We start from the raw sequence: 23,619 nt of genomic DNA on the forward strand, positions 1-23,619 counted from the left end.
GTTGATCTCTCTGCTTTCAGGGTTATTTTGTCTGAAGTGAATTCCACTTCTCTGATGTTTTCTGTTTTGATTTTTAAATACTGTGATAAAAGCTAGCATCTATTAAGTTTCAACTTTCTATTTTTATCCATTGGTAAACACTACACCAGATGTGGGCGTGAAGGACCCTGTGAGGCTGAGGGAGTTCTGCTTTTATTCAACAATTTTAACTTTCATAACTGAGAATTTCAGCTCATTTTTTGGGGCTGTGTATGTGCTGGTTTTTTTTTAAGAGCTGAGAAAAACAGGCTTACGCAACTTAGTTTGCATAAGTGCAGTGAGTCATTCACGTTTCTTGTTTGCATGTTTCTCTGTTTGTGTGTTTTATCACTTTATGTAACCTTTTCTTGAAAAAGTACTACTATGGATGGTAAGGATGTATTTTCCCTGTAAAACAAAAAGTAAATGTGCCTATTAGGCAAATAGCTGCTTCTTGCTGCTGTTTCCTCATAGGTGCTGTTTTCCAGGAAGGCAGTTTGGGTGATTCATCTTAAGTCTCTGGTTCTTCAGTGGCACAGTTTATCCTGATATATGAAGGTGTAAGGGGAAGGCCAGGTAGCTCTATCCTTTCCCCTTCATGGGCACAGCTGTGGGTAACTCCATGTGCTAATGTTGCTTATACTTATGCATATATGTATATAGGGGTTTCACATGCATGTACTTCTTTCAGCATAGCTTCTGCTTTATCACATTGCTCCCTGCTGTCTGGGGAAGAGTGGAGCTTTTAGAACAGAGTACCTCTGTGCATTGTTGGAAGAAATTTGGGTCTTGAAACCCTTCACACAGCTGTTGGACACAGGTGGCAAGCATTCTCCATTAGGCACACTTTTAAAGAAGTTCCCTGAAGGCCTCATCTTTTTTGACACTACTTCATAACTTTGTGTGATCAAATGTACTATGAATGTACAGCTGCTTGGAGTTTATTGATTGAATACAATTAGAGGTATGAAGTGTCAGTACAGTTTAAGTGTTAGAATTGCGGTTTTGGTTATTATGTTTCAGGTATATTTTCTTTGACATCTGACGGACAATCTATGTAACTGTGGCAGTGAACTCACTGTTGGTTTTACCAGAAAAGGGGAGTGTGGTTGATGATGCAGATATGTGCTCACAGGTCTTCTGTGAGCAGAAGGTCTTCTCAGTACAGCCTGTGGCTGTACTGAGGCTTGCCAGTTCATTTCTTTCCAGCTCTCTGCTGTACTGCTGTTTTCTGATGTGAGGTACTTCCTCTCTGGCCGTGCTACAAATTCCTCCCAGCATGTTTCATACTGGTTACTTCCCTACGCAGTCAGAAAACCCTCCACTCTTCTCTACACGTCTGTATTTTACTAAATCAGGTGCAGGGCCTCTTCCTTTCTGTAACCCAATTTTTGTTTCCATTAAAGTACATGACAAGTTTTGCTTGATTTCAGTGACATCCTGTGTTTCATGCAAGCAGCATTGTTCATCCTCTGCCTTGTTCATTCTTGCAGCAACATTTTGACCACTGCAATAGTCAATAAAACAGAAATACTATGTTTTCTGTCCAGTGCAGAGCAGATCTGCTGTAGTTGGAAGATAAGCCGCTGTTCATCTACTGCCAGATTAGCAGATTAGCAGTATCTGGGGTCTGCAGAAGTGCCATGAAACACTCAGGTACTGTATTTAATTGTCTGTGGTAGTGTACTCGAATGGATGACAGCGATGAGAATACCTTTGTCATTAAGAAATTGGGTTTACATAAGGAATTGTAGTACCTGTCTAGCTTCAAAAATATGAGCAATTCTCATGAATATACTTGCATGTGTAAAATGAGACACACACTTAAGATTCCTTGCTGGATTGATGTTCAGAAGAGCAGCTCTACTGGTTTGGGCTCTAAATGCAATTAGCATACCCACAGACAAAAGTACTGAGTAGGAGTCACATAGATGTTAACTGTTTCCTCCAGCGACTGTTGACAATAATGCACCTCCTTCAGTCAGCAGATAATAATTGGCATGACATCTGGAGATGAGAAAGATACTTGAACTTGTGGAACTCTATATGAATAAGAAAAAAATCTTACTTACATGCATAAAAATGACAGTTGAGAGTAACTTTTTGTATTTAACGCCCTAAAGAGGTATTTTCCCTTTGCACACAGTTGTGTGGACGGTACCTGCGTGGCCATAGTCATTATTCTTACCACTGTTATTTCATTGTGTCAAATGGTCCCTTGCATGAGTGGGCAAATAACCAAGTTGCCTACTCCTTTATATTTATTATGACCTCAAATACATGATAGGAGAAATGAGAGCCTCTTCACAATAAAATCACAAATTTTTTAACATTCGTTCTTGTGCTTCAAATAAAGTGACTTAAATTTGCTGATCCTTGAGATAATCCTCAAAGTCCTCTGTCCCTAATGAGCAGTATCCCTGCATCCATTTTTATGCCTTCACTGCAAAAGTCTAATACATATGTTGTTCACAGGAGTCAGTAATAGAAGCCAGCCACCTCAATGTACCACATACTGCAAGTGTATCAGGATTTTTAAAAGTCTCACTAGAAGGTGAATGTCTCCTTGAGTAAAAGGATGGCCCTGTAATGGCATGCATATATGCACTCCAGACACAAATATCAGAGTCTAGAGAAATGGGGTAAACTGAGCACACAAGAGATCATATTGCTTATTTGTAGCAATATACCCTCTGTTCTTAAAAGTAATTGAAGCTTGAGTTGAAATGAAAGTTTCTCTTCCTGCTATTGCCATTTTGCATTTTTTTTTCACAGAATTTAGTGCAGAATCAAAGATTTTATTACTTTCAGAAAGAAATAAGTAATTAACAGGCAGGGCATTAAAGGAAAGAAAAAATCTTCACAAGGTTCAAATTAATCTTTCTCTGTTTTTCTGTTGCATCCTCATCTGACTGCTTGGGCACCACTCACTAGAGCTAAATTTTTAGCAGTTGGGTTTTAGAAATTTCAAGGAAGTTCAGTACAAAGCAAATTAACTTTCTATAACCATGATAAAGTAGGAATAATTACATTTTCAGTGACCCTTATGAGACATTTCCAGCTGCCTGGAGTAGAAATCTGGGTCAGTACTCCACTAAGCACTAATGTAGGACATTAGTATACTGCTTTATTGCAGATAAAGTAAATTGCCCTCTTTCTACTGAAGTCAAAGGAATGATCCTGCTCATACCCATGAGTTTGTTCTGAGCTTGTCTGAACTCTGACAGTGATATGTTTTCTATGCATAAATGAAAAGGCTTGTTAATCTTTACATTTTAATGTATTCTTTACTTAGTGATTTGCGTTTGCCCAATGTTCATTTTAATGGGTTTTATTTTAACTATTACATTTTCTATGGCAGAAAACATGATTCAAACTATTTTGAATATCAGTAAGCTAAAATCTGTATGAAACACAGTATGTCCTTCATCTTAACCAAGTATCCTCGGCAAGTTATTGCTACTGTTACTAAAAGCATATGGCCAACACGTTAGCTTGGTAGCAGAATACATAACATGGGTATCAGCTCATTTTAAAGTTTACTTATGAAGCTTCTTCTGAAGAAAATCCAGAGTGCCACGGAGAATTTCCTATCAAAAGGAACTAAGGAGAAAAACATTGGTTTACATATTCCTTGGGTGGATTTTTGGCACTAGTTTATCCTGGCACGGAAAAGCCACCCATGCCAAGATCCTGCAAGGGTATCAGATTCCATTAACAACATATCGGAAAGCAAGTATTCACCATTACCAGCCTTGGTCTGGGTCACAGGAACAGGTTTGAAATAATGTGTATGGGAATTGCATTTTAGAGGTACATGGGAGGGGAAAAGTAAGCTTCAGCAACCTATTATTGGAGACTGTTCCTTGAACCGCTTTTTATTTGTGAGCCAAATACTGTAGTAATTAAGCTGCAAAATTTAAGGGAATGTGCTTTGCTTCTAGTGGAAATCAACATTGGTTTTCTCCAGACATTCAATCACTTAACTCAGTTGTCTTTTTATATTATTCAAATGTGATACACATTAGTCAAACATAAGTGGTTGAAGAATCATGTTGCAGAATGCCTCTTGAGAGAGAAGTATGTTATAAACATTTCTACTAATGGAATATTTATGTTAATGTAAATTAACTCCATAAGGGTGGCGAATCCTTTGAAAGGTGAACATGAAGTTCCTGCTGCAGAGTGGATTCCTTTTTCATTTGTTGCTTGTACAGCACAAACAGTGGTGTACAGACTTCTGTAGCCAACAAGGACTTTGCAAATGCAGTTTGGTATCCCTCAAGAATCAAAGCCTCTTGCAGACTGAAGATACAGTGCAGATTTGTGTGATGCTGAAGACAGGAGGGACGTTTTGCAAAAATAATTGTAAGAACTGTGATCTGAGAAAAAAATGCAAATTAACTGAATCTGTAGAAGAGTAGAAGAAAACAAGTTACTATAGCTAGCTGGTAGATTTAATTAGATCAATAGAGATAGCGAACGTTTTGGAGTGGGTGATCAGTTGCCAAGAATATTAGGCATAGGGACCTAAAAATGGCAAGAAAGACTATAGCTATTGTTGTCTCTATTTCCTGTAATCCAAGCTATGGGCATTTGCTTAGAGGCATGAGTTCTGACAAATGTCGGAGTGATGCAGGGGACTGGTAGCAGACCTTGCCTGGAAAGTGTTTTTGTAGTTATAGCTGAATTCAAGACCCAAGCATGTTACAGAAAGCAGTGTAATGAAGGCTTCTCCACTGAAGGCAACTGCTTTGTAATCCCCTGCAGGTAACACGTCTGCAAACTCTGAACCTTTGTGTATGCATCATGTGTATATATATATATGTCTACATATATATATATACACATATATACATATATATATATATAGAGAGAGAGAGAGAGAGTACACACCTGACTGCTGCCTTGAGGAAGAAGTTGGGGATGACAGCTTCAAGGATGCCAAAACGGAAGAGGCAATTCTGCCATCCTTTGGAAGACAGTGCAGCAACCAAGAGGGCCATGTCTGTTATAATAGTCTCCAGCTCTGTCTCTTTGCTCTTGTGCATGAGGGGACACCGAAGCCCTGGAAGTTAGAGAAAGTCAGAGTCCGGTGAAGTTGTGCCCAGGGTTCCTAAGCAGAAGAGGATTTACCCAGGCTGCCTATTTTGAAGTCCCCAACCAAGTGTACGAATAACCTACTAAAAAAAAACCTTTGTATTTTGGTGGGTTTTGTTTGCTCATTTGTTTTTGCAGCATGTAAATTTATTATCAAAATAATTTATATTGCACAAAGCGCTCTTTCAACTGTGTTTTATTAATTCAGTAACAGCAATGATAAGATCTAGTTCTTTCCAAAGAATTTGGTATGCCACATCTCCCAAACGGGATCAGATTACAGAGACAGTTCAGCTCCCAGTTAGGTTCTTCAGTGAAGTAGTTAGATTTTTGACAGCTCTCATCATCCAGTGGGTCTGGTGTTCATTTTCAGGAATAGGAGCTGGTGAGCACTTCTGAAAATGTAACCTTTTGTACTTAAATATTTGTGTGTCTTCTCCCAAACTCATTTTCCATGAAGTTATGTGATATTTTTTCAGTGTTATTTTCAGAGTTTCCTTGCTTAATAAAACAAAGCTAAATCATTTTGCAAGAGTTCCACTGCATTTCTGTGCAGTTTGATTTTCATATTTTTGTGATTATTTTTTTCATATTTTTGTGATGTTCAGGATATTTAAAACCCAAATGTTCATAAATATGTGCACAAATGAAACCGCAAATACCATGATGACTTACACAGTAGTGATAACTCCAAGTACAAGTACCAGATTTAAAATGCAAGTTGTTATTTGTATAGCCAATTAACATGAACGTCTGATGAATCACAGTAAATCCACAAACACATGCTGAACTGGGATTTTTGCACATGTAAATCCATTTGCCTTAACGCCTTGTTCTTTGGATAATGTGACAGTTTTATGTGGCTTGCATCTTTCCAAGAACTACAGATGACTTTCTTCCAATGGAAATCAGTGGGGGTGTCTTAATCCACCTTAAATGTCCCTCTCTGATGGATTATTCTTTAATTATTATTTTACCTCTTGAAAGGTCCTCCCATTTTCAGGTGCTCTTGAAGTTACTAGGTTCTAACCCCTGTTGGATTCCTGTGAATACTTAAAAAAGCATACAACATATAGCCAGACTGTATGCTGATGATGCCAGATGGGTCCAAGACACCTCTAAATCATTGTCACCAGTGTCACATGCAAATTTTTTTTCCTTTCTAGGCACACCTTACTTATCGAATTGTTAATCAATTGTTATTGTCTTTTTCCACAACTCTATCTTCATCCTGGCACCTCTGCCCTGAGTCATGGTGTACACCCCAGTACTGACCCTGTGCATCAATCCCAGCTTCTCCCTTCATGTTGGTACCATTTGTGGTATAAACACAATTCCAGCACTTCCCAAAGACCTGATTTTTGTACTGTACCAAAAGAGCATTCGTCTTTGCATTAAATATCCTCAGCAAGAAAAGCCGGTTTCAGTCGTGATTTGTTTTGTTCATTCTCCTTCTCCTCATCAGCACTCCGACTTTTATCACATCACCTTTGTCCTCCTCCTGTTTGTGAAGTCAGCTGCTGTAGTTTGGATGTGTTCCTGGGCAAGCATCAACTCTTTTGCTGCCACTGTAGCATGTCTGGCACGTACTGAAGTGTTAGTTCAGTGAATGAAGAAGTTTATTTTGATATAGGCAATGATTAATAGTCACAGCAATTCATGAACTGTTAATGGTCTATGTCAGATATCTTAGTGGCTTCTATTTCATTCTTACAAATCACTACTTAGGCAACAATCATGGCTAACCTGCAAGTCAAAGTAAAGGCAAGCAACATCTGTGACTTCTGCTTTTCACTAATTTCTCTTTAAGTGTAACCTCGTCTTCCCATACCACCCCCACACCCTTCATCTGTTCACATACTCATTGCCTTCTTGGTCTGACTCTGAGCTGAGTGGGTAAAGGACTCTTTATGCTGTTGCTTACTGCCTCTCCTGTTAGTACATTGGTCTGTATCTTGCTTTCTCCCAGAGTTTCTGGATGTGATGTGAATGCTTTGCTATTTAGGAGATAACAGCAAAGGTGGCATAAGATGGAGGGGCAAAGAGTCGTTACACACAGGATCTTTATTCCCCAGAAGTGATCTCTAGTGCTGTCGATTGAGAAGGGTGGGTGGGATGGGATTCTTCAGTTCCCCCCACCTCAGCTGAGCTGGGTCTGTTTCACAGCCATGTGAAAGGTTTCATTCCTCAGGATAGGCTGTCTGGCCCCTCTCACAAACACTCGGATCAGTTTCAGCACATGAAAAAAAAAAAAGGTCTGGTTGCCCAGAGCTGGGGAGAGGCAGCATTGCAAACTTCAGCAGAAAGCTAACCTTTCCTTTTCCACTGTTCTTCTGCTTTCCCCCCTCCTCCCACTGAGCCCTGCAGAGAGAGATTAGCTATCAAACTGTAAATCCCCCAAGCACAGAAAGTAGTAAACCTCCCATCCCCTCCCCAGGAGGACATGTATGCTGACAACAGCTTCATTCAATCTGACACCTGTTTCACTTTAAAACAGGCACCTATAAATAGAGTGAATGTAACCCTAGGTGGCATTGCAAAATATTATGGAAAATGCGGCTTACAACCCTGTGAAGAAGGGGGAGCAGAGAGAGTGGGGGTGGGCAAAAAGACACCATCTACCATAAAAACCTGGCAGCTTCATGCAAGGGCTGTTGCTTTTAATTTAAATGCTCATTTCTTATTCTATTTTCAGATCCTCTCTGGGATTTTAGGAATGTTGAGACGTGCTGGTTATAAAGCCCTAAGTACAAAATGGTCACGGATGGCTGGAATGAGGCATGTTCTAATGGAAACAAATCACTTGTCAGTAAGCAGCCTTCAAACTTTTGAACAAAAGCTCAAAAGGGTCAGGGAAAAGACATGTTTGTTGACTTTAAATGGTGCTGGATGCAGGTCGTCAGGAAGGCATAGACTTTAATATTGTTGAGGTAACTCTTCAGTTCTATGTAAAATTGGGGTTGTAAGCAAGGTTAAGTACTCCGATGGCAACCGCAAATGGAATGAGCAACTTACTTACGTAAACAGAAAGCTTACACATATGTAAATTGAAGTGTGCATACTACCAAAATGTAAAGCACATCCGCAACTGCAAAAGAGCCACAGTATGGAGATCAGGTCTGGGAACTGGATTTAGGTATATAGAGGTGAATGTCTGTGAGAACAACTGTGCTATTTCTACTGACATTTAGAAGATTAACTAGTATTTCTGTAAAGTAAAGGTACATGTCTGTGATTAGTTTGTGTTGTATTTAGTAAAAATAGTGTAGTTTAGTTTTATAGTGACTTGAGGATAAATCCCATCCTGATTCTGCTTATTCAACTTTCTATAGGCTTTAAACAAAATTCTGCAATGCCATTGTTGAAAATTTTTATTTGCTTGCAAGACCCATAATGAGGTTCATGACCACTGGTTCAACCGTGATGAGGGATCAGCCCTTCTTTTTCTTGTGTAATATTTTGTGCTGCTGTGTAAAATTAATTGTGTTCCTCTATAATAAGTGGTATACAGTGGATGAAATAATCTTTGTGGAACATCATGCTGAATCTACTAATTCTGCTGAATCTTGGTTTCATGAGAAAATGAGGCTTATGCAATCTTTCTTTGTCATCAATCTGTCTGTCTGCGAGTCCCCCTCACAAGCAGCTTCTGAGCTTGTTCTGTCTTCAGCTGGATTTGGAGAGGGATTACAGATAATTACGTTTTGACTAGATTAATGAAAACTGCTTTCTGTCTAGAGGAAGAGAGGCAGAGGCAGTGCCTCTGCAGAGGGGAAGCCACATAAAACATAGGTGTCAGCTAAGCAGTCAGCGTGGGGGTCCCTAGCACAACATACACTGTTCCATGCATACAGAATAGGCATACACCAGGAATACAGAGGGGACTGAAGGACAGGTTCGGGCAGAGGTGACTGGGAAAATAAAGCTGATAGGATAAAGACCTGACCTCTGTGAGTAACCAGGTTTCATTTCAGTGTTCATGTAATAATTTCTTTTTCATATGGAAAACAGAAGCAAAAGAAAAGAGAATGACTCTGTGTGGTAAAGTGATACATGTGAGCTTCAAAGCACAGGGCAGGCTTTTGGTGTTTCTGAGGTTTATTCCGCTAAGTAAACATTATTCTGCTTTCAAAGAGAAGAAACGGAGACATTTTCTTCACGCACATCGAACTTGTTCAAAGGTACCAAATGACTCAGCAGCAATGAAGTACAACATACAGACAGGTTTAGGTAGCTTAGAATCATAGAATTGTTTAAGTTGGAAGAGCCCCTAAGTTCATCAAACCTGACGCTGCCAAGTACACCACTAAAACATGTCTCTAATTGGCACATCCACAGGTCTTTTAAACAACTCCAGGTATGGGACTCAACCATTTCCCTGGGCTGGCTGGTCCAGTGCTTCACATTTGAACTGAAGATGGTGAAGACATTTTTCCCTAATATTTAATCTAATCCTACACTGGCACAACTTGGGGCTGTCTCCTCTTGTCCTATGACTTGGTTACTTGGGAAAAGAGACTGACACCCCCCTTGCTACAACCTCCTTTTCTGCAGGCTAAGCAACCCCAGTTCCCTCAGCTGCTCCTCACAGGACTTGTTCTCCAGACCCTTCACTAGCTTCATTGTCCTTTTCTGGACCTGCTCCAACACCTCAATGTCTCTTGTAGTGAGGGGCCCAGAACTGAGCGCAGGATTCGAGGTGTGGTCTCTCCAGTGCTGAGTACAGGGGGACAGTCACTGCCCTAGTCCTGCTGGCGAAGTCTGGCCAGCAGGTTACACAGCTTCTTCCTGTGTAAACCTTCACCTACCACATGTCCAAGCCATCCCTGAATCGTCTTCCTCAAGGCCCTTGAGCTCAGTAGTACTCATCACTGCTGCATTTTGGGCTGCTCTTTTGGTCCTTTATGTCTGCATCTGCTAGCACTGCAAAAGGAGAACATTGCCTGATGAAGCCTAGCAATTTCTTGATGTCTACAAAGGTTGTTGTATGTGTTGCCGCAACAGGGAAAACAACTTCCAAATGCCACTGGATGTTTTGCTTTTTCTGCCAGAAATGAGGGGATGTTTCTCTAGGAGGATTGTGAAGCAGCAGAGTAACCTGCAGAGAGTTCCAGTCAGCGTGGACAAAAGTGTTCTTGGTACCCAAGTTAGCTTGTTTGAAGTTAACTTGGGTTTGTCCATAGTATCCTGCCCCACTCACCTTCCTTAGATTTGGCACCTGATAGCCATTGCTGTTGCATAGTGCTCTTCTTTCCTGACCTGTCCATCACAAGAAGGACACTCAGAGACAGTTGGGAGGAGTAATCCTGGGAGCCACTACCTGGGATGAAGGGGTATCAGTGGTTGAGCTTCTCAGCATTGGTGTGGGTGGGTTTATGAACACCTTGTGTTTCTATTAGGAACGACAACCCTTATTGTACAGAGCAGTGCTTCAGTCCTGCTGCACCACTGAAGCACTGTTTTGAGGTCATATGCTCCCTAGTAGGCTAATCTAGGTGCTTGGGTGGAGGAGAGAGAGGCAGGGAGTAAGAATGTCTGAGAGGACCATGGTTAGTTTCTTCAGTTTCCAGCAGCACTGGGAAAGTGTTAAAGGTTGCGGGGAAGAGAAGGGGCAGGTGTACTACTGCAAATTGCTGCTGCATCCTTCCAGTAAGACAAGCTGATTTTCCCTTTGCCTAAATGAGCATCAGATGGGAAAAAAACACTTTTAGAAAACTTCAGCCTTTATAGTACATTTATTTTGGGGACAGAATTATGCCTCCTGCTCATGTGACTTGAATGTAATGTGCTTGCGCACACACACACACAGAGTTTTTGATTTTTATCACATGGCTGCCAAAAATAACATTGAAACGTATAAGTTAAGCATGCCATTATAACACAAAGGCACTTCATTACGATTCAGGGCAGCTCAGGTTTCTTTCTGAGCATATCACCAGCAGGCAGTAATGGAGGAGTACAGAGGGCAAGTAAAAGGAACAGTGCAACCTCATGGCATTTTTTTTCTAAATGTCAGGCATGGTCAGCATCTGCTGGTGGGTTCCACAGTGTATGGATTTAGCATCTTCAGTAATTGTCTCTCACAGTGTTGAATTTAACATATATATGGTAATACAGAATCGGCTGCTTTTGGAGTTTTTTTTCCAAATTACAGCAGTTGGTCTTATGAATAATTTCTCTCTAATCAGCTGAGTCTCTCTTTCCTCTGTAACTCTTCTTCTAATCTTATTTTCATAACTTGATACTTCTCTGACTTTCAATTAACACTTCATTTACGTTCTTTACTTAGATGCAGTAGGTGTAGCCTTTTGAAATTCTTCCCTAATGTGATTTTAGTGCTGTCACTTCAGTTAGGGGCATGGTAATGACTAACCTCTGCTGCTGTAGCTCTGTTGCTGTGTTGCATAATGACTTTTCAGAAGTTCTGGATTAATGCAGGTCAGTTGACAATTTGAGGCCACATGGCAATATGATTCTTGGAAGAAATCCATTTGTAGTCTGAAAGATTTTATGGGAGTGTTACAGAAGTAGAGGAACATAATAGCTTGTTAGTGAGAAGTCTGTACAGTGAGTAAGGATGGGTAAACAAAACCTGATTAGTATCACTTATGTAAAAAAAAAAAAAAGCTTAATTTCATAAGTACTCTTCTTACAATACAACATTGCAGTAGCTCGAGGTAAGGGTAGATGGTGCAAGCAAACATGTCCTTTTTCTGGAGTGCTCTCACTTACCAGCGCTCATCCTACCTGTTGGCACAGCACACACCCTCTGCTCCAAGTTCCCTTGCTAAATGTGCCAGGTGTGGTGCTGCTGAAGAAAATCTTGCTTTGCTGTTTGCTCCATTCCATAGCCTGTATGCTATCTGACAGCTGTCAACAGGCAAACAAAATAAGCAGAAAAAGTAAATCCCATGGTTTCCTTAGCAAGTAGGTTTTTTGGAAGTTGATGGAGCAGAACACAGCAGCTAATATTTATAAAGGGTGACTTTTCTTTCTGGATAGAATATAAACTCTTTTACACCTTGATAGGATTTTTTCTTTAGCTCATTATATAATGAGAATTCAAGATGAGATCACCACAGCAGTTATCAGGGAGTGTCCTGGAACACTGCATAGCTGGCATGGTAGGGAGGGTTGTTATGAAATTGTTTTTAAAAATAATTCTGGAGTCCTGCCCCTCTTTCTGCTTATTTTAAGGTTCATATGCAATTTGTTGAATGTCTGTGTCTTGAATTATGCTGCTGGTGGATCCTCCCAGCTGGTCTGTCCAGTAACTGCTGACTGGTGCGATCATGTTTCCATATTAAAACTTTAAAAATAATTTAATGATAGCTATGTTTAGTGACATCATTTTAGCACCCATATGATTTAACTCTCCCTCACACTTTCCCTGAGACCATACAACAGCTGTGTTTTACCCATATATGTCCCATCACTTCAGGCACAGTCAAATTTTTAGAAAGAGGGAATTATACTGTCACAGATCACTGTATCTTCCTCAGCTGTGTAGGCTCTCATTTCATTGAAGAGGTGCTTGAGCTTTCTTTAGTCTTCATAAATCTTTCAGGCAGAAAAGTTTGAAGTTTCCTAAAGGAAAGGCTGTATGATTCTTTTTAATAACATTATTCCTTTAAGGGTGCAGAACATACATTTGGAGACAGAGGATTTCTTCTTAAAATGGGGTATTGTCTTTGGTATCACTGAAGTGATGCAGGGCAATATTAGTGGGTTTATTCTATTAATGAAGAATAGTGTTACTGAAATAATAAATGAAATGTATTGAAAGATATTTCTTCCTATTAGAAAGCTTTTGCACAGAGAATCTCTATTGTCCAGGGACAATTATTTCTGGAAAACCTTCTATCACTCTTCTTCCCTACCTAGCTGCTCTGCTATTTTCATGCAGCTGTGATTGGTTATCAGTATGCATGTTAGGAATTCTGTTTATAGTAAGATAAAATGCATCATAGTTACTGGCCAAAGTTTACTCTCAGCTACATTGATGATAATTCAAGGTGTGTTGGTTAGCAGCACTGATAGATGCAGAGGTGTGAACAGAATTTGTTTGCCTGTTTCTGTTGATTAGGGATTTATTTTTCTTGATTTGAGAATACATTCTTTTCATTTCCATATATACTGAAACAGTGTTTCTCATGATCAACATCAGAATATGTTTCCATTCAGTGAGAAAAGCTCTTGCTGCAGATAATGGTGCAATCTGCTGGTGTGGTGGAAGGTCAATCCCTAAAAAATTAATATTGAGTGTAATGTCTCATATGTTTCTAACTGGCATGTAATAAAGAGCCCCCCTGCTATGCTATATGTTTGCATTTCACAGGACAGCTAGTTTAGAGGATTCTGTCAGAAGTTTTACACTATCTTTACTATGGGAGCTTTGTGAGATCTACTTTTCCCCGCTCTAGTCCCAGTTCAGATATAAAGCTGTCATATTTTGTGTCACAAAGATGTCTGAGCAAAGTCCACTCAGGGCCATGCATGGACTTAGCCACTGCTGATGTCTCTCCTTTTGAAGTGCAGGTTGCAGAGTGATCTTGTAGGTAAACCTGCCTGTGCTGTCAGTTTCACCCTGGAGAGGGTGATTTTTTAAATCTAATTTATATGACAGACATACTTCAAAACTGGGCCTGAGGTTTCAGCCTGAGGTCCTGGTGGCAGGTGAAAAGCTGAGGTATTAACAAAGAGAAGAGGTGATAACACAACCTGTGTAATCTATCACCTGATCCTCAGATCTGTGGTGTGTGTCCTCAGAGGGAGGAGCAGCCGCCACACTGCCTGGAAGGGTGTGTGGTCTGCCACAGCTGGCTCCTGGCTACTGTTCCCATCTGGTTATAAAATTCACTCTGGTTAATAATAAATTCAGTTAAAACCCAGCTAAATAAAAAGTCTGACATGGCTGACAGTGTTGTGTCAGGAAGCCAAAAGATGCTTTTGCTCACAGTTTTCTCAGTCATGTTTTGTAACAGCAGGCAAATTGCCCCTGCCCCAAATCAAAACAAATCCATTGTCAGTCTGGCTTTTGAGACAGACAGATTGTTTGAGGAAGAGGCTATATTTCAGGATGTGAAATATACAAATTTTATGGTGTCCAGACAGGCCTCAGCCAAGATAGGAGTCTCTAATACTGTATGAGCATCTGTGCTAGATGTCACCGTTACAGCACAAACTGAACCAATGTGTCCTTGGATGACAAGCCTCTGCTCCCTGTTTAACCTACAGCAGGTTTGGGAGGTAGCTCAGTAAAAGCAGTTTTCAGAGAAGAATTCGGGTCTTCAGGGAAGAGAGTGAAATGAGAGGGACAAGAAGACTAATGCTGTTGTTTGAGTTAAGAGGATAAAACACAGGAAGAGATTTGGAGTGTAGAGTAGAGCCTGATTTGAGGGCAAATGCAGACTGTTGCAGCTCACATAACAGGGGATGGCAAATCACTGAAGTGGCTCCAGATTTTTTGCCTTCCTCTAGGGCCATAGCAGGTCAAAGCACAATTATCCAGGCTGAGCTTGTGAGGATAAGGGGTCATCGTGCACAGGACTTTTGCACTCTCCCCAGGTTGTGACCAACTGTGACCAGAAAAGTGATTTCCCTTCCTGCTGGAATTGAAGACTCCCTACCTTGATTCCAAGCCCCACAGGAGAAAATTGAAAAGCAGATAATGTAGCAGTTTCTCCTCTTCTTTACTCAGTTGTAACTGTGAAGTAATTCAGCTGAAACTTGAGTTAAAAGATTGCAAAACTGGTGTTAGTGAGAAGAAAATAAGGCCAATATGTTTTTCAGTCTAAGCAAGAAGAAAAGCTGGGCAACTTCATGAGGGCATTTGCTCAATCTCTTATAAAAATTTGAAGAGTCAAGAGAAGAGTACCAAAAATGTTCTAATAGTATTAACACTTTATTTTATTTCCTTGTTCTGTTCTTGGACTTCCACAGAAAGTAAAACATTGGGAACTGATGGAGTCCAGAAAGCAGCAATGAAAGTAATTAATGGGATTCTGTCATTTGCTTTACTGGGAAAGTGCTCATGGCTGACTGAAACTGCTGTGAAAAAGCCAGTTAACATTATAGATGGAAGTGACATAGAGATCAACAAGATTAAAATTATTTAATTGCCAGACCATACAAAACCAAAGATACATCATATAACAGAGGGTACAGTACAGAGTTGAAGATTTAGTTGCATTTATTAATCTCTTCTCTAATGTGATCACCTATGTACATACTGTGAAATCTGAAGACAGTATTTCCAAAAGGGAGGGGAAAAAATACTTCTAATGCACTGTATAATTATGATATAGGGCATCACAGAATCAAGCATTTAAGAAAAAAGTATATATTAGACATGTATCCAAACAAACTGTTGTAGGCATTGATGTTCCATAAAGCAAATGGGCACTGCAGGCATTTACCTGCATTTGTGAATTCTGGCCCCATGAGGGCTGATGCCAACTGGGTGATTTCATACAGTAAGAAAAATCAGGTGCGTAAGTTATTCCACTTACTCACCTGATTTGCCTGTGCGACTGTAGCTACCTTGCCATCTGGCTGCGCTGCAGTTTTAGGTAGGGAACGCTCAGAATAGTAACTTCTAAAAATGTGGTAGCATGCATAAAAATAAGTAAATGAAGGGACAGAGCTGCCGTAGCTGCACAAACCAAGCAGGCATTGTTTCATAGTTTTAGCTGATCACCTAATGACTTCCTCCATCGTATTTCAAGACCAGTCACTTCATGAAATAGGATACTAGGGGTTGCGTATGTATCCAAAAGCAGCATGAATCTACTGCAGATTGGTTTTGCTGTTTCACAAAGCATCGTCACATACGCAGTCTTGAAAGAAGGTGGGAGTGAAGCCAATGTAGAATTAACCACACTGAATAACTTGCACATTTTCAATGAAGTCTTTCATGTATTCTCTGCTTTTCAAAAGTGAACAAGGGCCAAAACCAGCCACATCACTTGGACTTGGCTATAATGAACTCCTGCTTCTCTGCAGTCTGAATCTAAGCCACTATCCTACACATACCACATCATAAGAAACCACTAACCCTAACCATGAGGCCAGCGCATTCATGTCTCTACAATATGTTCGTTACACTCACATTAATAAATGAATATAATGTTACAATGGCTGTGCCATTAAACAGCACCTGTTCAATACAATGGAAACAAGGCACTCCATGATTAAATATATTATCTTCTTGACAAAGAACTGCACAACTGTTTGGCTAGAGCTGTGAAGCAAATGGGGTATTTACATATGAAAAGGAATTTGTGTACATTTGATGAATGACAGAATAATTGCTATATATGGCAAGGAAAAGGGACGTAAAATACTTCATATACTCATTACTGCTGTTGCGAGTAAGTGGGAAAGGCCTGCATATAGCTGTGACTGTACCTTTCTTGACCACTTCAGCTAGGCAAAGCTTAGACAGGCTGCTGGCATTATAAAAGTAAGTTTTAATCCTGGAAATCTTAGCTGGCAAAGGTCTGATGGACGCTGAGTGTACTCACATCATCCCCTGGGAGCACACGCAAAGTGGATGTTTTGTCCACTTGGGTTTCAAGGGTGTCAAATGTGGGTCTTCCACCATTGTACTTGGATGACTGGTTCAGATTTTAATAAACTCCTGTCATTGATTTTTTTTTTCTTTTTTTTTCAGTGAATGTTTTGGGTTTTTTCTTGGTCTTTCACAAGTCTCACTATACCTTTATAAACCACTCACAATTATGGGTCTTGGCCATAGCTGGGAAACTCCAACCCAACCCTCTGAAGGAGCTGTGTTGGAAAAGTTAAAAGGAGTGGAGGACACCAAGGTGGGCTCAGTATCTTCAGCAACAAGTTGCAGGATAGAAAAGAAGAAGGGATCAGAGGGTTATAGAAAAGATCCTAGGTAAAGGGAAGGGAAAATTACAGTTTTCAGTCTTCAATCATCTGTGCTACATATACGCAAATCACAAAAGGGGAACTTTTCATTGCAAATTTCCCCTGAAATTGCTGCCCTTAGGAGTTACCTGGAGCTGAAAAATAGACCCAAAAGTAGAGATGCTGTCCTTCCCACAATCCAGATCTTACTGCCCTGGTAGGAGGAGGGATATGGCAGCTTTGGTGCGATACACTAACTGAAAGGGTGAGAAATAGCAGGTGAAGAGAAGGATTCTGGATGGGTGGGGAAACACAGTGGGTTCTTGATTTAGGAATATCCATGTTTAGAGGTGTTGATCAGATTTACAGAAATGCTAAACCCTCACAGCAGAAACTGATGGCAGTGAGAATCATATTCAGCAAATACAGAGTGCTATCAAGTGCTGAGAACTGTAGTTGGCATCTCAAACTGTCCCCCCAAATTTGCTTGAAGTGTGGACAAATTTGACATTATTCTCACTGAAACAGCTTCTTGCATCTAAAAATGGGAATAACAACTCAGGAAACATACTCAGGTTTATTAAAAAAAAAAAAAAAACAACAAATAAACCATGCCAAGTGCAAGGTCCTACACCTGGGTCGGAGCAATCCCAGGCACAGCTACAGGTTGGGCAGAGAAGAGATTCAGAGCAGCCCTGCAGACAAGGACTTGGGGGTGTTGGTTGATGAGAAAATGAACATGAGCAGGCAGTGTGCACTTGCAGCCCAGAAAGCCAACCGTATCCTGGGCTGCATCAAAAGGAGCGTGACCAGCAGGTCGAAGATCGTGATCCTGCCCCTCTACTCTGCTCTGGTGAGACCTCACTTGGAGTATTGTGTGCAGTTCTGGTGTCCTCAACATAAAAAGGACATGGAACTGTTGGAACAAGTCCAGAGGAGGGCCACGAGGATGATCAGGGGACTGGAGCACCTCCTGTATGAAGATAGGCTGAGAAAGTTGGGTCTGTTCAGCCTGGAGAAGGCTGTGTGGAGACCTCAGAGCAGCCTTGCAGTATCTGAAGGGGGCCTATAGGGATGCTGGGGAGGGACTCTTCATTAGGGACTGTAGTGATAGGACAAGGGGTAATGGGTTAAAACTTAAATGGGAAGTTTAGATTGGATATAAGAAGGAAATTCTTTCCTGTGAGGGTGGTGAGGCACTGGAATAGGTTGCCCAGGGAGGCTGTGAATGCTCCATCGCTGGCAGTGTTCAAGGCCAGGTTGGACGAGGCCTTGGGTGATATGATTTCGTGTGAGGTGTCCCTGCCCACGGCAGGGGGGTTGGAACTTGATGATCTTAAGATCCTTTCCAACCCTAACGATTCTATGAAGCAAAACCAAACAAACATTAAACCATGCAAAGAACATAATATGATTTAAAAGCCAGGTGAAAGCCTGAGAAAAAAGAAAATTATCTTTTGCTTGTAGGGTTTAAAAGGCATTAAGCAAATGACACCTGGAATCCCATGCTGAATAAGTAGGATAAACATAAGTATCAAGTAACTGACCATTCACTGGAATAAGACAAGGTTACAGTAGAAGAATGTCGGACCACATTTTATACTATGTACCTGCCTGTGGGTGTGAGATGGGTAGGTGAGCGCAGCCGGTGGAACTGTGCTTGGGTGGCATGGGGGTTTCTGAATTAAGGGGCAGTGGAAAACCTTAATCCTGCTGCTCAATTTGCTCATATTTAAGGGTTTGATTTTGTGAGTCTTATTATTCTTTTCATAGGTTTCTTCTCCAGTGCAGTTCCTGGGAATGGAAGACAAAGACAGTGTTTTCTGAAAGACAGCTGGCACAGCTGATTCCTCAGAGCACATGACCACAAACCAAACCTAGTACTGTCAAACTACATTAATCTTCACTATGGCTTGCTTAATACACCATCTAAATGTGGTGGTGTATAATGACCCTCTCTTTATAAACACTTCCCCTCTTATAACTGATTTTTATATCTGGACAATGTACCTGCACTCTGAGTGAGCAGCAAGCTCCCCTCAGTTCATAAGAATAGCCAAGAAACAGTGATTGCCTGAAGATTTTTAGGCTAGCAAGCCTCTGTAATGAGATCTTGCACAACATTTGCTCTCTCTTAGAAGATCAGAACATTCGTTGCCAAACCCTCACTCAACCTTTAAGTGGAAATAGGACGCATTGCCCTTCCAAGAAGACATGGCTAGGATGGTAAAACTCTTCTGACATAGGCAAGGAGGCCTAAAAGAAGCAAGTCCTCCCATCTAAGAGGATGAGTAACTACAATTTTCCTCCTCTTACAAACTCTTGTCAGTAGGTTTGTGCATTTGTGGTTTTGAACATTATATATAGCAACCATGTGTGGGCAAGCAAGATGCTTTCATACCTGGTGAATAGGACTAGAGCACATAAACTTGTTGTTCTATCTGTTTTCAGTTATTCCTCAATTTAATAACAAAATACAGTATTTATCAAAATAATAATGATAACTATCATATTCACAAACAGGGTTTTATTGAAACTATAAACTGTACATATGCCAAAAAATGTCCTAAATGTGGGGAAGGAAGAGGAAAGGTTATTTCTCTTCCCCCTTTTAATCTCTTAGTTGGAATAAAAGGAGAAATGATTGCACTTAGTTCTTTTCTTTCTATGTTTGAGGGCTTTTTTTGGTGTTTCGTTTCTCTCCCCAGTTAAATTTTCAAGCATACTGACATTTAATAAAGCTGGTAGCAGCACAAGAGAGAAGGGCAAATATTCTTCCTTCTTTAGATTATTGCCAAGTGCTGATCATCACACAATTTGTTGCATCAAGTGACCATAAGAAAAAAGCGGTGAAAAGAAAGAAATTCCAGAAACTTAAAATTTTGCAAGGGAAAAGCAGGAAAAAAAAAAAATCTTCAAATTATCAAACGATAAATTGGATAAATGGATTTTTTTAAAATTGCCTCAGATCAGCTCTTGAACAATCAAGGTTTAGTTTATGGTTGTGAATTAAGGAATGTTGCATTGTGTGAGATTTGTATCAGACTCAGTATTTGTACACTAAACTCCCACTCTCATTTGTGAGTGTTCGTCACTGTCAAAAGTAAGCATAGCTGTAAAGAAGGAAACACTCAGGAGCAGGTTTACCTCAGAGCCACTGCCAGGAAAAGTGACCAGGATAATACAATTTATCCCACAATGTTATTCTTATTTTTCTGTTCTGAGTTAGATGAACTTTGTGGACCTACTCAAAATATGTGGCCTTTTTCCATTGAAGTGGGTTTGGATATTTTGTTTAACAATAGAGGGCATTGTGTTTATTTCCTTAGATCATTGTAGATATGCAATGTCACAAAGTAAGCAAACTCCTGTTATGTTCTTGAGTCTTTGGCCAGTTTTGCCTTGAGCACACAGTTATTACTAGGTGATGATGTAATTCTGTTACCAAACAAATGAATAGAAAGGATGTTATTGCTAAGATGAGCCAGAGAGGGCAGCTTAAGGGCAAAAAAAGGCACTTTTCTTCCACTTCTTTTTAGGCCAGTCAAAACTTAATTCCCAGGATTTACATGGTGTAATATCAGATATGCTCAGTGCAGAAGAAAAAAATGTGGTCATAGCTCAGTAAGACAGCAGATGTTATGACAGACAGCCTTCAGCTGAGGTTGTCAGAAATTTATGTGGCATCAAAGCATCCCCATCTCACCAGATGTCCTATTCCATGAGCCAGATAGGCACCTACAAGCTGGCTCCCTGGCTGGCTTTTTCTTTGAGGCCCTGAGCAAAAGAGAAAGCTGATTAGCTTGAGATCCAAGCAGACTGCAGTACTAAGCCCTACTGATAAATTAAACTCATTTACATTCTGCCCATAAAGATTCTTCCTTGAAAAGAAAAAGTTTCAAATGTGTTGTCTACTCCAGACATATTACATGCTCTCCCCACTGCCCCAGTGTGGGGGTTTGATTGAAAAAGAGGTACATAGCTGGAAAAAGCTAGATCTAGACTTAGAACTACAGTGCATAATGCTGCTTTCTCAAATAAGAAAGACTGGGCACACCAAATTTGGAACAGAAACACAGGAAGTTTCTACCACTTGCAAAATTTACCCAGAAAAAGCCCACTTACTAGGCTGGAACAAGGGAACGCAGAGTATGACTGTTATAGAGCGGCACACACATGTACATCGTTTCTAGAAAGTTATGTGTCTTACGTGATGTTGTCATGTATTATATTTTTCAGTCTTTCTTCCCCCACTGTTTTTTTTGCTTCAAAAGTCAAAAACCTGTTGACTTCATATTTTCCATTGGGCAGATGTTCTTTCTTTTCCCCTCCAGTGCTTCTCAAGATTAAATTAGATTTTAAGACATGAGAGATGTCATATTGAAAACCCTGAAAACAAAGAACTGTGTTAGTTTCATTTACGCAGATGGTGACACAGCGGTGTATGCACAGGCTGCAGACAGCAGAACGTGGTCATAATCTGAACAGGTCAAGAAAAGGTTGTATGTATATGAAAATAATTTGGGGATTTTTGTGTATTTCCTTTTGAGCTCTCTTCTAAAGCTGCTAATGATGGCACCATTTACCCTGATACCACAAGAGTGTTTTGGTAGCACGTATGTTGTACTCTGTCTAGAGATCATAATGCCAGTCACTAGTGACCTGAGATATAGCCTAGTGCACTAGCAAGTACCTTTAAAAGTACATGTTAATTAGATTAATAAGATAATTTTCCCAAAAGTAGCCACAAATCAAACCATAAATACATAGATATTTCTACAGCCCTACATGTGCTTATGCACAGATAGGTACTTTTGGATTCACACACTTCCTAGCGATGCAGGGATTCTTCCAGTGGACACAGTAGTGGGATAATTCCATAGAGATTAATTTTCAGTTCCAATAAGTGATAGTCTATCTCTCAAAGTATGTTAAGTAAACAGAATTTCAAATTTTTTATCCATGTTTTTTAAAATTATCTCTTAGGTTTTACAACTTAGGAGTTAAAAATCTTTACTATTTTGATGCCAGTTTAAAAAGAGCTAGGAAAACTGCAAATAGTGTGTGCAGTAAATCTATGCCATGGCAGAAACAATCAGAAGTGTAAAGAGTAATGATTAAACATTTAATCAGAAGCATTATACTTTGTTGTGTTCTCATTGTAGCTGCAGGAAAAGATGCTGTAACAGATCTTTAAATAGAAAACCTGAGGCTAAATTCTACTTCATCCATCAAAAGCAGCTGCTAGGAGATGACCTAATTTTAGTGGCTTATCAATTCCTTAGTGCTTGTTGGTTGATGTAACTTTGATCCTCTGATGCTAGATGACTTTTGTGCTGAATATAGCTGGAATTTAATGTGAATCTTTTGGATGGCTGCCCAGCCAAGCTGCATAATCCAAACAAAAAGAGCAAGCAGTACATGATTCAAGCTACTCACGTGTACAATAATACAAATATATGTATCCTGATTCCTTTGGGCAATCAGCTGCATGTCACCAAGCGCATATTTCAAATACAATGTCCTTGTGGGGTTTTTGGTTGTTGGTTTGGTTTTTGTTTGGGATTTATTTATTTTTTTTTCCAAACAATGCTTTGCTTTTCATTAGAAAAACAAGACAAGATGCAGTGAGAGTCAGCTGCTGCCAAGAAATAATGATAGAGTCAATAATTGCAGGACGTTTTTAATGAATGTTTTCCAAGCAAATCATTGCCATTTCAAAGGGCTGTTATTTCTATTTATGTAGAGATTAGCCTACACGTTATCAGGGAGAGTGAATGGTTCTATGTTTTTTTATCATTAGTTTTGTAGCATTTTTAAGTGATTTTTTCTTTTTTTAATACTGAAAATGTCTTTGTCTTTCTATCTTGCTCTTTATCTGGACCGTAACTTGTTTTCCTTTCTCTCTTTCTTTTTTTGGCTCTTTACTAAAACCATCTGTGACACGCATGCAAGTTGTTGGGTGTGTGAGCAATGCTTCACACATATTTACTTGCCCTACTTGGCATTATTTGCTAGTCATTAAAGATTATGCAGAAGTTTTTAATGTCCCATTTTTTCTATTCTTTAGCAATCTAAGGTAGGTATAAGAGAGTGGCCAGGCTGTTTGTTGTAGAGTGCCTTTTTTTTATTATTATTTTCCCTTACAGAGCCCGTGTCTAGAATTTAGACTGGGGAGGATTTAGATTGGGAGGATTAGACTGGAAGGATTTCTGGGTTTTCTTCCTGGCACTCACAATCATGCATTGTGTGAGCTTGGGCCAGTCACTTAGGGCCTGTTTTTCACACTCCAGTTGAAATAAATGGGAACTGCATGAGCTCAGCACCTTTGCAAACCAGGTCATTTATCTCTCCTTTCATTTATGCACTGATAAATATAACAATCTTTGCCTTCGCCTATGCAAACTGAAGGATACAAATATGGGCAGTTAAACACGCAAATGCCTCATTTTGATGCACAATCGTCCATTTCGTACACCCAGGGATTTCTATACTTGTGTGCTTTGGTTTCTCTTTGGAAAAATGGGCTATAAATAACAAAATATGTACAGAGTTATAAAGGAAGCACAGCTGAAATCAATATGTTTGTGTAACTGCTTTTGTATAGTTTCACTTCTGTTAAAA

General features: G+C 40.0%; 1 long non-coding RNA gene across 1 annotated transcript; it reads right to left on the minus strand.

Annotated features, from left to right (window-relative positions):
* Positions 1-13,822: 13,822 nt before the first annotated feature.
* Positions 13,823-16,995, minus strand: LOC134159173 (uncharacterized). The gene is made up of 3 exons (XR_009963058.1): positions 16,856-16,995; positions 14,748-14,846; positions 13,823-13,961 (listed from the first exon to the last, which is right to left on the minus strand). It is a non-coding gene; the product is annotated as an uncharacterized LOC134159173 (long non-coding RNA).
* Between the last annotated feature and the right edge of the window lie 6,624 nt (positions 16,996-23,619).

This window comes from Pezoporus occidentalis, unplaced genomic scaffold, assembly GCF_034315485.1.
Source record: "Pezoporus occidentalis ecotype Australia unplaced genomic scaffold, CSIRO_AGI_Poc_V1 ctg141, whole genome shotgun sequence".
Classification (NCBI taxonomy): Eukaryota; Metazoa; Chordata; class Aves; order Psittaciformes; family Psittacidae; genus Pezoporus; species Pezoporus occidentalis.